This window comes from Nerophis ophidion, linkage group LG25, assembly GCF_033978795.1.
Source record: "Nerophis ophidion isolate RoL-2023_Sa linkage group LG25, RoL_Noph_v1.0, whole genome shotgun sequence".
Classification (NCBI taxonomy): domain Eukaryota; kingdom Metazoa; phylum Chordata; class Actinopteri; order Syngnathiformes; family Syngnathidae; genus Nerophis; species Nerophis ophidion.
In genome coordinates, this window is record NC_084635.1 from 34149184 (window position 1) to 34160763 (window position 11580).

Genomic DNA, 11580 nt, shown 5'->3' on the forward strand with positions numbered 1-11580 from the left:
ACAACTAACATTGGACTAACACAACAAACAGAGCAGCACAACTAACATTAGAGCAGCACAACTAACATTGGACTAACACAACTAACATTGGACTAACACAACTAACATTGGAGCAACACAACTAACATTGGACTAACACAACTAACACTGGACTAACACAACTAACATTGGACTAACACAACAAACATTGGAGCAACACAACTAACATTGGACTAACAACTAACATTGGAGTAACACAAACATTGGAGTAACACAAAAAACATTGGACAAACACAACTAACACTGGACTAACACATCTAACATTGGACTAACACAACTAACATTGAAGTAACATTGGAGCAACACAACTAACATTGGAGTAACACAACTAACATCGGACTAACACAACTAACATTGGAGTAACAACAAACATTGGAGTAACACAACTAACATTGGAGTAACACAACTAACATTGGAGTAACACAACTAACATTGGAGTAACACAACTAACATTGGAGTAATACAACATATTGGGTATCCAAAGGATCCCACTCATGAAATTTTTCTAAATAAGTTAAAATGTGGATTATACATTTTTATTATTTTTTTTAAATGTCGTTTTTGACCTTTTTGTTAGAAAAAATATGTAATAATTCCCCCCAAAAATATTTCAAAGTGGACTATTTAATGGGAGGTATTTAGAACCTTAAATATGTCAATAATTCATAACAACAATGATTTTGATTCATTATTATATTTTTAGCAATGACAGTTTAAAAAAAAAAGCCTGTTATTATAGTCAACATTGCAACTTTATTTCACTTGTTTGCTCTTTCATCCCACTTTTTTTTTTTTTTTTTTTTTTTTAAGTATTTTCAGAATCTACCAGGGGCCTTTGAAAAGTGTTCAGCGTGCTGCAAGTGGCCCCGGGGCCACACTTGTGGACAGCCCTGCATTGAAGTAAGACAGCCGTGCGTCTGTGTTGCTCCCTGCTGCCGTGACACCTGCTCTTGTTTGCAGGGAACACAGCCTCCTCTTCTGGATGAAAGCGAAAGTGAAAGTGAAAGTGAAAGTGCTCTCATAACAGGAGTGAGTAACACCTCTTGTTGCTATGAGTGCCACAAATCAAGTTTACCGCCGTTCTTCAGGTAATGAAATAGCATTTTATCACCGCGGTGATGCTAAATGCTTTAAAAAAAAAAAAAAATCAAAGAAGTGACTTCCTGGCCGCCTCTCAGGAAATCTTGGAGTCCCAAACGTGCGGCCAAACAGATCACCAATTATTTGACTTGAGAAAATTCCCGTTATTGCCGTGGGAAGCGTTAAAAAGTGCGGCGTGATCGATGACTCTGATTAGTTTGCTTTGACGGGGGCGAGCTAATCAGGCCGAAGGGATCAATAGTGGCCCCTCTGGACCCCTGTGGCCCCTGTGGACCCCTGTGGCCCCTGTAGACCCTGGCTCCTCACACAACCCGCAATGTGAGTGACTGGCCACCGGGGGCAGGCCGACTGACCCACGGACTAGACCACGGGTCAGCAACCTTTTTGAAAACAAGAGCTACTTCTTGGGTACTGATTTAAGTCTCACCTTAAAACTCATCTGTATACTCTAGCCTTTAAATAGACCTCCTTTTTAGACCAGTTGATCTGCCGCTTCTTTTCTTTCTCCTATGTCCCCCCCTCCCTTGTGGAGGGGGTCCGGTCCGATGACCATGGATGAAGTACTGGCTGTCCAGAGTCGAGACCCAGGATGGACCGCTCGTCGGGACCCAGGATGGACCGCTCGCCTGTATCGGTTGGGGAGATCTCTACGCTGCTGATCCGCCTCCGCTTGAGATGGTTTCCTGTGGACGGGACTCTTGCGGCTGTGTTGGAGCCACTATGGATTGAACTTTCACAGTATCATGTTAGACCCGCTCGACATCCATTGCTTTCGGTCCCCTAGAGGGGGGGGGTTGCCCACATCTGAGGTCCTCTCCAAGGTTTCTCATACATAGTCAGCATTGTCACTGGCGTCCCACTGGATGTGAATTCTCCCTGCCCACTGGGTGTGAGTTTTCCTTGCCCTTTTGTGGGTTCTTCCGAGGATGTTGTAGTCGTAATGATTTGTGCAGTCCTTTGAGACATTTGTGATTTGGGGCTATATAAATAAACATTGATTGATTGATTGATTAATGCCAAGGGCTACCAGTTTGATACACACTTCAATAAATTGCCAGAAATAGCCAATTTGCTCAATTTACCTTTTGTTGTGTGACTATCAAAAACCAATTAGTCACTGAGAGTGGAAAGCAGGGCTCTGTCTGACACGCTAGGGTCCAAGGATGCAACGTGAAATAATTCTTGTTGTTTTGAGGGTGATTTATTGTCCCTTTCAGTAAAAATTAGGGGTGGGCAAATTAATGCGTTAATTTCGCGTTAACTCATCAATCTATTAACGCCGACAATTATTTTATCGCACATTTGCGTATGTTGTTTACATGCTTTTATTTTGTTAACGCCTTTTCTGAACAAGATGGCATCTCCCGGATGTACTTCGGCGTGGAGGGGTTCTTGGTAAAGATGGAACATTTGGCAAAAAATACCGGACAATTCTGCAAATTTCCTGGCTGGCTTACAGCGTGGTCACTCCGGGATCACTTACGACCGCCAGACAATTCTGAATGTGGATAGATCGGGCCGTTTTGGACTGAATGACGCGTGCTTGCTAGACCGGCTAGCTAGCATGGGAATACTTTGCCGGCTACATCCAGCGGCCTGTGAAGCAGCGGAGTATATGTGTTGTCTGTCTATTTATGAATAATGCAGACCAGGAGTGTTGGCTGAGTTCTTAACGTTTGCTTTCAGAGCGTGCATATCACAACATACAAGATGTCGTCATGGCAACACACAACCTATACCGGGCTACCGCGCATGCTCCTCACTCCTGTTGCATGCTGGGTAGGGTAGTTCTTTTTTTCCCTGGCTCATAACATCACAATATAGTACCATGTATATGATGCCTTCAGTTTATCAAAGCACCAAGCAAACAATCGGAAAATTCCCATCATATCAATTCCTAGATATGGTCATAATTATTTTAAGTGCACTACGCAGAATAAACACAACATTATTAATATTGCTACTACGGATAATTTGATCCAAAATTCCCTAAAACAGCCCACTACCTATAATATAGGTTTTTTAAACATAAGATCCCTGATAAAAAAAAATGTTTCTGCTGTTACCTCAGAAATTGCCTGTTCAGATGTTAGGATTGTGGCTCAGAGATTTGTATGTAGATGATATTTATTTTCCATAACAAACAGGATAACTTAAATACCCTGGCAGTGGCAATAAGCTTAAATGTTTGTATTTACATTTTTTGAGTTGATTTTCATAAAATATGCTATTTAACTGCTACTGTTTAACAAGGACTGATTTAAATTGTGTTTGCACAACAAATGTTTTGGCGCTTTTGTTCATGTGGGAGAATATTCCAATAAAGGTGCACTACACACTACTTTTGAATTCATTATTGGGCTTTGCGTATACAATGCAGTTAATCGCGATTAATCGGAGAAATAGTGCGATTAACTTCGATTAGATGTTTTAATCGTTGCCCAGCCCTAATAAAAATACAATACATTACATTCAGATGGTTTGTGGTTCCTTTGCAGTCCTTTTGCGGTCAACAGAAGTAGCAGCACCTAGGTTCACACTCTCTCCAAACAAGCCAAACAATTCCTCCAGACAAGTGCAGGTGACATTCATTCAGCAATCATTCAGCCCCACTAACACTCCTCCCACACACACACACAAACTCCGCCCACACACATGTAGCCACACCCACTATCCCAGGTGACAAGCAAGAGGCAAATCCCTGCCTCTACACCTTTAATAAATAAATCTATATATATAAAAAAAGGGTATTTCTGTCTGTCATTCTGTCGTACATTTTTTTCCTTTTACGGAAGGTTTTTTTGTAGAGAATAAATGATGAAAAAACACTTAATTGAACGGTTTAAAAGAGGAGAAAACAGGAAAAAAAATTAAAAATTTAATTTGAAACATAGTTTATCTTCAATTTCGACTCTTTAAAATTCAAAATTCAACCGATAAAAATGAAGAGAAAAACTAGCTAATTCGAATCTTTTTGAAAAAATTTAAAAAATAATTTATGGAACATCATTAGTCATTTTTCCTGATTAAGATTAATTTTAGAATTTTGATGACATGTTTTAAATACGTTAAAATCCAATCTGCACTTTGTTAGAATATATAACAAATTGGACCAAGCTACATTTCTAACAAAGACAAATCATTGTTTCTTCCAGATTTTCCAGAACAAAAATTTTAAAAGAAATTCAAAAGACTTTCAAATAAGATTTTAATTTGATTCTACAGATTTTCGAGATTTGCCAGAATAATTTTTGGGAATTTTAATCATAATAAGTTTGAAGGAATATTTCCCAAATGTTTTTCGTCGATAAAACAGAAACTAAAATGAAAAATTTCTTTGGGAGGACAAACATGACACAAACCTCCCTAATTGTTATAAAGCACACTGTTTACATTAAACATGCTTCACTGATTCCAGTATTTGGCGAGCGCTGTTTTGTCCTACTAATTTTGGCAGTCTTTGAACGCACCGTGGTGTGTTTACATCAGGGGTCACCAACCTTTTTGAAAGCAAGAGCTACTTCTTGGGTACTGATTAATGCGAAGGGCTACCAGTTTGATACACACTTCAATAAATTGCCAGAAATAGCCAATTTGCTCAATTTACCTTTAATAAATAAGTCTGTATAAATATGTTTAAAAAATGGGTATTTCTGTCTTTCATTCCGTCGTACTTTTTTTTTTTTCCTTTTATGGAAGGTTTTTTTCTAGAGAATAAATGATGAAAAAAACACTTAATTGAACGGTTTAAAAGAGGAGAAAACAGGAAAAAAAAATGAAAAATTTAATTTGAAACATAGTTTATCTTCAATTTTGACTCTTTAATAAATAAATCTATATGTATTTTTAATAAATGGGTATTTCTGTCTTTCATTCTGTCGTACATTTTTTTCCTTTTACGGAAGGTTTTTTGTAAAGAATAAATGATGAAAAAAACACTTAATTCAACGATTTAAAAGAGGAGAAAACAGGAAAAAAAAATTTAATTTGAAACATAGTCTATCTTCAATTTCGACTCTTTAATAAATAAATCTATATGTATATGAAAAAAAAAGGGTATTTCTGTCTTTCATTCTGTAGTACATTTTTTTTTTCTTTTACGGAAGGTTATTTGTAGGGAATAAATGATGAAAAAAACACTTAATTGAACGGTTTAAAAGAGGAGAAAACAGGAAAAAAAAGAAAATTTTATTTTGAAACATAGTTTATCTTCAATTTTGACTCTTTAATAAATAAATCTATATGTATATTAAAAAAAATTTGTATTTCTGTCTTTCATTCCGTTGTACATTTTTTTTCCTTTTATGGAAGGTTTTTTGTAGAGAATAAATGATGAAAAAAACACTCAATTGAACGGTTTAAAAGAGGAGAAAACAGGAAAAAAAAAAGAAAAATTTAATTTGAAACATAGTTTATCTTCAATCTCGACTCTTTAATAAATAAATCTATATGTATATGAAAAAAAGGGTATTTCTGTCTTTCGTTCCGTCATACATTTTTTTTTCCTTTTACGGAAGGTTTTTTTGTAGAGAATAAATGATGAAAAAAACACTTAATTGAACGGTTTAAAAGAGGAGAAAACAGGGAAAAAAATGAAAAATGTAATTTGAAACATAGTTTATCTTCAATTTCGACTCTTTAAAATTCAAAATCCAACCGATAAAAATGAAGAGGAAACTAGCTAATTCGAATCTTTTTGAAAAAAAATAAAAAAAATTATTTATGGAACATCATTAGTAATTTTTCCTGATTAAGATTAATTTTAGAATTTTGATGACATGTTTTAAATAGGTTAAAATCCAATCTGCACTTTGTTAGAATATATAACAAATTTGACCAAGTTATATTTCTAACAAAGACAAACCATTGTTTCTTCTAGATTTTCCAGAAGAAAAATTTTAAAAGAAATTCAAAATACTTCCAAATAAGATTTTAATTTGATTCTACAGATTTTCTAGATTTGCCAGAATAATTTTTTTGAATTTCAATCATAATAAGTTTGAAGAAATATTTCCCAAATATTTTTCGTCGAAAAAACAGAAACTAAAATGAAAAATTTCTGCAGGAGGACAAACATGACACAAACCTCCCTAATTGTTATAAAGCACACTGTTTACATTAAACATGCTTCACTGATTCCAGTATTTGGCGAGCACTGTTTTGTCCTACTAATTTTGGCAGTCTTTGAACGCACCGTGGTTTGTTTACTTCAGGGGTCACCAACCTTTTTGAAAGCAAGAGCTACTTCTTGGGTACTGATTCATGCCAAGGGCTGCCAGTTTGATACACACTTCAATAAATTGCCAGAAATAGCCAATTTGCTCAATTTACCTTTAATAAATAAGTCTGTATAAATATGTTTAAAAAATGGGTATTTCTGTCTTTCATTCCGTCGTACATTTTTTTTTTTCCTTTTATGGAAGGTTTTTTTCTAGAGAATAAATGATGAAAAAAACACTTAATTGAACGGTTTAAAAGAGGAGAAAACAGGAAAAAAAAATGAAAAATTTAATTTGAAACATAGTTTATCTTCAATTTTGACTCTTTAATAAATAAATCTATATGTATTTTTAATAAATGGGTATTTCTGTCTTTCATTCTGTCGTACATTTTTTTCCTTTTACGGAAGGTTTTTTTGTAGAGAATAAATGATGAAAAAAACACTTAATTGAACGGTTTAAGAGGAGAAAACAGGAAAACATTTTTAATTTGAAACATAGTCTATCTTCAATTTCGACTCTTTAATAAATAAATCTATATATATATATAAAAAAAATGGGTATTTCTGTCTTTCATTCCGTCGTACATTTTTTTTCCTTTAACGGAAGGTTTTTTTTGTAGAGAATAAATGATGAGAAAAACACTTAATTGAACGGTTTAAAAGAGGAGAAAACAGGAAAAAAATGAAAATTACATTTTGAAACATAGTTTATCTTCAATTTCGACTATTTAATAAATAAATCTATATTTATATAAAAAAAATGGGTATTTCTGTCTTTCATTCCGTCGTAAAAATTTTTTTCCTTTTATGGAAGGTTTTTTTGTAGAGAATAAATGATGAAAAAAACACTTAATTGAACAGTTTAACGGAGAAAACAGGAAAAAAAATTAAAATTTTAATTTGAAACATAGTTTATCTTCAATTTCGACTATTTAATAAATAAATCTATATGTATATATAAAAAAATGGGTATTTCTGTCTTTCATTCCGTCGTACATTTTTTTTTCCTTTTACGGAAGGTTTTTTTGTAGAGAATAAATGATGAAAAAAACACTTAATTGAACGGTTTAAAAGAGGAGAAAACAGGAAAAAAAATTTAATTTGAAACATAGTCTATCTTCAATTTCGACTCTTTAATAAATAAATCTATATGTATATATAAAAAAATGGGTATTTCTGTCTTTCATTCCGTCGTACATTTTTTTTTCTTTAACGGAAAGTTTTTTTTGTAGAGAATAAATGATGAGAAAAACACTTAATTGAACGGTTTAAAAGAGGAGAAAACAGGAAAAAAATGAAAATTACATTTTGAAACATAGTTTATATTCAATTTCGACTCTTTAATAAATAAATCTATATGTATATGGAAAAAAAAGGGTATTTCTGTCTTTCATTCTGTCATACATTTGTTTTCCTTTTACGGAAGGTTTTTTGTACAGAATAAATGATGAAAAAAACACTTAATTGAGGAGAAAACAGGAAAAAAAAAGAAAAATTTAATTTGAAACATAGTTTATCTTCAATTTCGACTCTTTAATAAATAAATCTATATGTATATTAAAAAAATGGGTATTTCTGTCTTTCATTCCGTTGTACATTTTTTTTTCCTTATACGGAAGGTTTTTTTGTAGAGAATAAATGATGAAAAAAAACACTTAATTGAACGGTTTAAAAGAGGAGAAAACAGGAAAAAAATGAAAATTTTATTTTGAAACATAGTTTATCTTCAATTTCGACTCTTTAAAATTCAAAATTCAACCGATAAAAATTAAAAGAAAAACTAGCTAATTCGAATCTTTTGGAAAAAATTTAAAAAATAATTTATGGAACATCATTAGTCATTTTTCCTGATTAAAATTAATTTGAGAATTTTGATGACATGTTTTAAATAGGTTAAAATCCAATCTGCACTTTGTTAGAATATATAAAAAATTGGACCAAGTTATATTTCTAACAAAGACAAATCATCATTTTTTTTTATATTTTCCAGAACAAACATTTTAAAATAAATTAAAAAGACTTTGAAATAAGATTAAAATTTTGATTCTACAGATTTTCTAGGTTTGCCAGAATATTTTTATTTTATTTTAATTATAATAAGTTTGAAGAAATATTTCACAAATATTCTTTGTCGAAAAAACAGAAGCTAAAATGAAAAATTAAATTAAAATGTATTTATTATTCTTTAAAATAAAAATTAAAAATAGTTGAATATTGATTTAAATTGTCAGGAAAGAAGAGGAAGGAATTTAAAAGGTAAAAAGGTATATGTGTTTAAAAATCCTAAAATCATTTTTAAGGTTGTATTTTTTTCTCTAAAATTTTCTGAAAGTTATAAGAGGCAAAGTAAAATAATAAATGAATTTATTTAAACAAGTGAAGACCAGGTCTTTAAAATATTTTCTTGGATTTTAAAATTCTATTTGAGTTTTGTCTTTCTTAGAATTAAAAATGTCGAGCAAAGCGAGACCAGCTTGCTAGTAAATAAATACAATTTAAAAAATAGAGGCAGCTCACTGGTAAGTGCTGCTATTTGAGCTATTTTTAGAACAGGCCAGCGGGCGACTCATCTGGTCCTTACGGGCACCAGGTTGGTGACCCCTGGTCTAGACTCTACTCCTGTGGGATTGTAGTCACTAAGCATGATATTTGTCATTCATAACAATTTTACTTCCATTTACTCCTAACAATGACTTCATTAACTTATTGGATTAAGTAGGTAAGTACTTTTACTTTCCAGCCTGGATCAACTTTTTAGTATTTTTTGAGTATTTTTTTGAGGAAGAAACTGTACTTTGACTTCCATTCCAATTGATATCATCTTTATATTTATTTATCATCTTATTAGTAATCATTTTCATATTCAGAACCAAGACAATTTATACATTTTTGGAACCTTTAGGGCTCCTCTCAAGTTTGAAGGGTCTCAGTCATCCGTCCATCCATTTTCTACCGCTTGTTTTATTCAACGATTAAATCTTCAGATCACCTTCAGGTCTACAGTGTCGGTCAATATGAAGTTTTTCATACGTTAAAGTTCCCGGGGACCCAAAAGGGTCTCAGTCGTAACAGTTTTTAAGATAAATCGTATATTGTTTTTTTTAAAGGGGAACATTATCACAATTTCTGAAGGGTTAAAAGCAATAAAAATCACTTCCCAGTGGCCTATTTTATTTTTAGAAGTTTTTCTCAAAATTTTACCCATCCCGAAAAACGGCTTTAAAGTGCCGGATTTTAACCGTCGTTATATCCACCCGTCTATTGTCCTGGGACGTCATTGCGTGAAGAAACCAGAAACAAACATGGCGGGTAGCAGAGAAAGGTATAGCGATATTAGCTCGGATTTAGACTCGGATTTCAGCGCCGTAAGCGATTCAACAGTTACTAGATACTACATATATACTTACAGCATGTATATAAGATATGTAAATATGACATGTTATTATGAATGTTACTAGATACTACATATATACTTACAGCATGTATATAAGATATGTAAATATGACATGTTATTATGAATGTTACTAGATACTACATATATACTTACAGCATGTATATAATATATGTAAATATGACATGTTATTATGAATGTTACTAGATACTACATATATACTTACAGCATGTATATAAGATATGTAAATATGACATGTTATTATGAATGTTACTAGATACTACATATATACTTACAGCATGTATATAAGATATGTAAATATGACATGTTATTATGAATGTTACTAGATACTACATATATATACTTACAGCATGTATATAAAATATGTAAATATGACATGTTATTATGAATGTTACTAGATACTACATATATACTTACAGCATGTATATAAAATATGTAAATATGACATGTTATTATGAATGTTACTAGATACTACATTTAAACTGCAGCATGTATATAAAATATGGAAATATGACATGTTATTATGAATGTTACTAGATACTACATTTAAACTCCAGCATGTATATAAAATATGGAAATATGACATGTTATTATGAATGTTACTAGATACTACATATATACTTACAGCATGTATATGAAATATGTAAATATGACATGTTATTATGAATGTTACTAGATACTACATATATATACTTACAGCATGTATATAAAATATGTAAGTATGACATGTTATTATGAATATTCCTAGATAATACATTTAAACTCCTGCATGTATATAAAATATGGAAATATGACATGTTATTATGAATGTTACTAGATACTACATATATATATATATACTTACAGCATGTATATAAAATATGTAAGTATGACATGTTATTATGAATGTTACTAGATACTACATATATATATATACTTACAGCATGTATATAAGATATATAAACATGACATGTTATGAATATTACTAGATACTACATATATACTTACAGCATGTATATAAGATATATAAATATGACATGTTACTATGAATGTTACTAGATACTACATGTATACTTAGTGTGTATATAAAACTTTGAAAGAGGTTTTTTGGATGTTTTTTTTTTTGGAGCGGAATAGAGCGGCTTCTATTGGGCTTGGATGTTTGCTGACTCTTGCTAGCTTTTATTTACGAGTTAGAATGCATTTTAAAAAAAGGAAAGCTGCATTCTGGTTTCACATAAGGATTGTGAATGATTGATGAAATACCCCCCCCCCCAAAAAAAGGACATATCCATTTGAAAGGTGTATCGTCACCTGATGAAGTGTGTGTGCGTGTGTGCGTGTGTGTGTGTGTAGAGAGAGAGAGAGAGAGAGGGAGAACAGAGAGCCCCTGACTGGCTATCTTGACAAAGTTGGGTAATTAACGAGGGAGGCCATTAAAGAGGGAATATTCAGCGTGTGATAAATGGCTTTAATAACAAGAGCATGTTCTGGCTAACAGAGACAGATCCTCCCTGCCCAGCAGATAAAACTACCCAGACTCCTCTTTGTCTTGCCTTCTCCCAGCGGACGTCTTCTCTCCATTTTCTCCCTCTTTGTGTTTCCTTTTTTTTTTTTTTTTGCTCATTTCTACACCCCAAAAAAAAAAAAAAAAAAGTTCCATCCTTCACTCTGTCACAACGTGATTTTTCTGCAGAGGACATTTTTGGCTCTGTGCTGCTGTTCGGGCCCCGTGTGAAGCGACATGCAAATTGGACCGTTAAAGACACGCCGGCGCCGATTTATGTGGCCGTGCAGAACTCTTAACAGGAGCGGCGCTTATGCTGGA

At 32.7% G+C, this 11580-nt stretch overlaps 1 long non-coding RNA gene across 1 annotated transcript in view; it reads left to right on the forward strand.

Annotated features, from left to right (window-relative positions):
• The first annotated feature begins 835 nt into the window (after window positions 1-835).
• Window positions 836-11580, forward strand: part of LOC133542926 (uncharacterized) — a 32716-nt gene continuing 21971 nt past the window's right edge. The window contains exons 1-2 of the long non-coding RNA XR_009804248.1: window positions 836-939; window positions 1000-1068. This is a non-coding gene — a long non-coding RNA (uncharacterized LOC133542926). The remainder of the gene's footprint in view (window positions 940-999; window positions 1069-11580) is intronic.